This window comes from Podarcis vaucheri (assembly GCF_965113315.1).
Source record: "Podarcis vaucheri genome assembly, chromosome: 3".
Classification (NCBI taxonomy): Eukaryota; Metazoa; Chordata; class Lepidosauria; order Squamata; family Lacertidae; genus Podarcis; species Podarcis vaucheri.
In genome coordinates, this window is record NC_138761.1 from 68,238,772 (window position 1) to 68,244,596 (window position 5,825).

General features: G+C 41.2%; 1 long non-coding RNA gene across 1 annotated transcript; it reads left to right on the forward strand.

Moving 5' to 3' along the window:
* The first annotated feature begins 742 nt into the window (after positions 1 to 742).
* LOC309528934 lies at positions 743 to 3,298 on the forward strand. The gene is made up of 3 exons (XR_014217995.1): positions 743 to 881; positions 1,871 to 1,960; positions 3,158 to 3,298. It is a non-coding gene; the product is annotated as an uncharacterized lncRNA (long non-coding RNA).
* The last annotated feature ends 2,527 nt before the right edge of the window (positions 3,299 to 5,825 follow it).

Here is a 5,825-nt window from a genome sequence, read left to right on the forward strand (position 1 = left end):
GTGAACAGTCATTGCTCTTTGAAAATTTGAATTTCTCCTTATTTCTATGAGCTGTCGCTCTGCCCCGTAGGATATTTTGAAATATATATTACATAGTGAACCCGGAAGTATACCGCGCAGACAACGAATACGTTACTCTACACTTTTATCTCTGTGTTGAGAAGTCAACAAAACACGGGCCGGACAAAGAGAACGTATTTACGCCCATTCTCGCGATACCCGAGAACTTGGCAGACTGGCTAGAAGAGCGACCTATTCTTTGTCAGATGCTGACAAAAGCAGCCTAGCCTGCTGCGCTGAGGAGGCGGAGCCAGCGTCAACGTTCGGGAATTTATGCAGATTAAGGGAAGGTAAACCAATGGAATACTTTCTCATAAAGAAGCAGACAACCGTATCCCACAGCTCCCTGGTGGTCTAGTGGTTAGGATTCGGCGCTCTCACCGCCGCGGCCCGGGTTCGATTCCCGGTCAGGGAAGTTGCTTTTATTGTCGTTACGGTAGTTTTGATGTCATGTTGTTCAACGAGGATACGAGATGGAAGCAAATGTTCTTTTTCACTCCGTATATTTGCAAATTTTTTTGCATTCAATCTGTGGACGAACTTACCACTTAATCAAAGTACTATTCAACTTCGTAGCTTGCATCCCTATTTCTGCGTGGTAACAGAAATGCAGTACTCCAAAGCCTCAACAACTTCTATGTTTTTACCAGTAGTAGTTGTAATTATTATGTTTTTATTTTTTTAAATATTTTCATAGTTTTACAAAAGTACAAGCATTATCTCTTTTTCAGATTGTGATTGCTACAGGTCAGTTGCATTTGTTGTGAGACATTGGTGTTACATGCAGTAAAAAGTTGGGAAGAAAAAGAGGGGGAAGAGGGGTGGGTACATTCTTTTATGTACTTGGTGTCAATGTGGGGTTTAGTATCAGAGTCACTTGGGTAGTTTCTCTTTCTATTTGCTTGTTATATTTCCTGACCTGAGCTCTTTAAAGAAAGGGTAGGATGCAAATGTCGTAGTAATGATAATACTAATACTACTAATAATAAATACTGTCTACTCTGACTGTTAGTGGTTCCCCAGGCCTTGGGAAGAGAAGCTTCCTTTCCATTCTTCAAAATATTTTGCAGCATTCCAAAAGCCATTTGGTCTACTGTTGCTTAGCATAAATACTGAAGTATCCCACAAGGGGGCATGCTAGTCCCATGACCAAACTTTCACTTGGGCCTAAAAGAAATTTCTGTTTGTTTTAAATGTAGTGATGTGACTTAAGACCTGTGTGCACAAATGAAAAAGCAGCTGTCCAAGCTATTTCTTTGTAGGAAATTGCAAGACTCCTACGCGTCATGTGTGTGCACGCTTTTGGTTAATAATTTTTCCGTACCAGGAATGCTTTTCGTTGAATAAAGTGGTCCTGAGGTGCCTTCCTCAGACTCTACTTTTAAACAAAACCATCCTTTTTATAAATAATAGACGGGAGGACTCGTAGCTCCATTGTGTGGTCCATGTGTTACATGAAGATCCCCAATTAAAATGATCAGAAGCCTTAGAAAGCGGCTTTCTTAAGCACAGGACAAGCGGAAATTTCACACTTGTTCAAATGTTGAGATGCTGTTCTCTAACCAAAGAAATACATACGTTAAGCAAAAGTATTCATGTTAATGAAAATAATGTGCAAAATTTGCAAAAATATTCAACAACTTTGTACAAAAATGCATGCATTGAGGGGAAATTGCCCGAAAATTTGTACAGTACACATCTTAAAAAAAAAGTGGGAAAATTGAACTTAAGACTGTAAAAAATGAGAAACTGAAGGTTCATCCATCCCTTGCAGAAACTCAAGACTTCTGTGTTGTTGCTTTGTTAACAGAATTCTGAATCAAAAAATGTTTTCCTCCAGCTCCCACTGAAACAGTTTGGAATTCTAATAGCTTGTTGCCACCTTCAGGAAAAATATCAGGTAACTCTTTTACACATCTCATATATTATAAATCACTTTGGGATGCCTCAGGGAAAGCAATGCATCAATGCAAGAAGAAAACAAAATGTTCTGTACAGCTAATATGTCCACTTAGATCTGTAGGCTGTTTGCAGTGAACACTCTCGTGTTAATTCAGCATCTTAGGGGGCCCTCGCCCACAAGCAAGCACTACTGTGAAAAGGGGCTTCTGTGTTTGCCCCATATAACCTGTCCCCGCTCGGTCTATGAAGGAATAATGGCTACATGCATTGGCCTCTTTCTGCACTGGTACTGAATGCATATCTGCTGGGGGCAACTCCAATAGGTGCACTGGCATGACTTGCACGTGTAACCTTGCTATTTCCCCATTGTGTGAATGCACTGTAGTATATAAAACACATGTCATACAGGAGAGTGCCTATGCAAAAGGCTAGCTGGCAAGAATTTGCCTCCTGAGCTTCTAGGAAGCCACTATCTCCCATGTTTCCAGAACATCTGGCACGGAATATGGGTTCTCATCATGGTAGCTATGCTACAGCCCTGTATCAAGGATAAGGATTGCTTCATGTGCTAAGCTTTTTCTCTGGCTGTGTGTACACATGAAAGGTGGAGCTGAAAATCAATAATACTGTAGTCTGTATATTATGGGCAAACACTGGGCAAGATCCAGCTGGCATTAAGTTTCGTAAGTCTCATTGTGTGTTTTTTGGTTTTCCCCCACTTAGGTTTAAATCTCTCCTCCTAGAATCAATGAGACGTAACAGTGCTTAACTTCTGGTTGGATCATACTCAGTATTAGTAAATATTATGTGCACAAATACGGCAACATTTTCATTCTCTTTACATCTGTGAAGTCTTTGGCACAGAGCAGAATGGTCGGCACAGCGAGAAAGACTGCCTGGGAAGCAGGCTTTACATATTTCTGCTAAATTATTTCTATTTGTGTGTGTGTGTGTGGCTTTTGCTTATAATTCTGCTACTGCTTTTGGGCATCCTTGGCTTTTGACGGTCACATCAAAAGAGTTGTTGTGGCGTGAGAACTGGTCAGTATTGAGCCAGATAATGCCTGGATTTATTACTGAGGTCGGTTCCCATGATTGTCAGTGGGCAGCAGGCACTGACTGTCGTAATCCTCATTCTCTTAGAAAAGCACATTGTGGTTGAATAGTGATTTACTAATGTGACTCATTCTTGCAGGTTTACCAGGTCCTGAAGGAAGACAAAGTGGCACTTAAAGGAGTAGCCAAATATGTTTTTCCTTCGTTATTACTGGCCACAGTATTTTATCTGTGCAGATCAGTGTTTGTGGCTTAATCCAATAAATATATTTGCATCTGATTTGCTTGAGAGCCTTGTAATTTCTTTGCCCCTCCTTCTTAAAAGAAGCTAGGTAAAGGGAATATTTGGCATCTATTTTTAAAAGCATCATGATGCTGAATTGTTTCTCAGTGTCTTAATTAAGCTGTTCTTAAGCTTAGCATTTGAAGTAAATTGTTTGCAAAACATTACATGGTTTAAACAGGATCTAAAAGGTTTAGAACATTTCTGGATTTTATCCCTTTCTCTTTTGTTATGATAGTGCTGTACAGAAAAAAAAATATAGTTTTGACCATTTTTTCCTACACAGCACATCACTACAGACAAACCAGTTCTGTAATGACATAGCACTACACTGGAATAACACTTATGTCCCTTTGAGCTACTATATTGCCATTCCCATGCAAACCCCATTGCTTTGCTCCCTGACAGCAACATGGGCACAAGCTGTAGGAAAAGCAGGTTTTATTTGAAAGGGCTCAACTCATTCCTGCTTTGTTAATTCAGCATCTTATTACAGTACAAGTCCTATCCAGCCCTAGCATGCAAGCAAAGCTTTTCACTAGCATTTTCTAGCTGACATGCACACACTTCATTCTCTGCTGACATACGCTCACTTTCAGTTCAGGCACTATCCTCTAGATATTGGACCACAACTTGCATAATTCTTGCCCACTGGCCATGCTGGCTGGGGCTGATGGGAACTGAAATCAAGTGACATCAGCAGGGCCACAGGTTCCCCAACTCTGGTCTACAGTGGTACCTTGGATTACAGGCGCTTCAGGTTACAGACTCCGCTAACCCAGAAATAGTACCTCAGGTTAAGAACTTTGCTTCAGGATGAGAACAGAAATCGTTCTCCGGCGGCGCGGCAGCAGCAGGAGGCCCCATTAGCTAAAGTGGTACCGCAGGTTAAGAACAGTTTCAGGATAAGAACGGACCTCCAGAACGAATTAAGTTCTTAACCCGAGGTACCACTGTACAGGCTTCAGCCTGAGTACCTTTGAATGGGGCAGAATCTGAACCATAGTTCAGAAGTGTATATCTGAAGTTATATCTTAAACTGTATTGCTGTATTCCAAGTAAAATGCAAGAGATGGAATCAATGAAATACTGTGTGAGATAAACACAAGATATAGTGCCTAGTTTTACTTTTAAAAACCCTGTTCTGTTATGTGAAGGCCATCTAGGAGAAGTGCAGAACTGATGTTCTTGGCCCTCCCAGATAATTTATTAGCTGAGCTAAGCAGCAGAGTGCCAATCTAGGACAGGAACTGTGTGCTCACTTTGTTGTGGATTGTTCATGTTGGGGCCAATGGGGTAACCATTTTTGTTTTCCGCGTCTTTGCAAACTGCCAAGGAGACAGCAGGGACCCTCTAAGGAGGGTCCTTAGAACTGCAACACAGACAATATCTTTTAATCTGCTTGTTCACGTGCTAATATAAAATGTGAATATTTCAAGTAGGGATTGGGAGGTGGGAGGCAGAGAGAAATTGGGTTTAAAGTTTGCATTTAAAGACAAGCCTCACTTTCTGAAATAGCTGAAACCAAGACACAGCCATCGATCAAAATTTACACTTAGCAATTCAGTTCTCCAACCAAATATTGTGCACAAAAATGCATGCGTGCATGAAAGTAATGTACAAAAATGCATCATACTAGGGGAAACAGCTTTTCAGAAATCCATTCAAAAATGTGTATAGTAGGAGAAATTTGCACTGAGGCACTGATGAATTTTCATGAGGACTTTTTTTAAAAATGCAAACTGATGTGGAAATGTATATAAAAAACCTAAGACAGGGAAAATGAGAAAGGCCATTCCTAACTGCTAGCCATCTTTTTGTTTTATCCTAGGTTCCCCTTTTGGAAACTAAAACCAATGAGGACTGGGGACAATAGCTGCAGTTTTCTATCTTTATTATTTATCATGTATCACCAAACACTTTGAACCAATATAAGGCCAGCCTAGATGTTACGTGTGTGGTTGTACCTCATGTGCTTGGTTTTCATTAATTAAATAGCAGCCATGGGGGCAGAGCATGAAGGGGAGTTGATTTCTCCCTGGAGGAAAACTAACAGGTAGCTTGTGTCCTGGGGGTAAGTAGAAGTCATTGGGGAAGCATAGGGCACAGTCAGCACTGTAGCAGGATTAACCGGCTTGATGCCCTCTCCATCCTGCAGCCCCCATTCTGGATCAGCTCCCCTGCAACTGCTATTGAACCAACAAAAGCTAAGCATACAAAGGACCGGTCATGTGCAGAACATTGTGTCTAGCTCAGCCTTCCAAAGTCACTCTTAGGTTTGGACATTCAACTGTAGACGTTTTCAGTAGCATGATGTCCCCAAACATGGGGTACAATCAAGTTATGCAGAAACTGAGAGACCACATTGCACATTCAAAAGTTGTAGAATAGGTTAGTACTGTGCGTGTGCACAAGCACACACAGACCAGAAAGTGCAAGACGTTTCTCCATCTGGGCTGATCTGAACTTCTACCTCACAGTCAGACCTTTCACTTCCAGCAGGCACACCAAAACAAACCAGAAG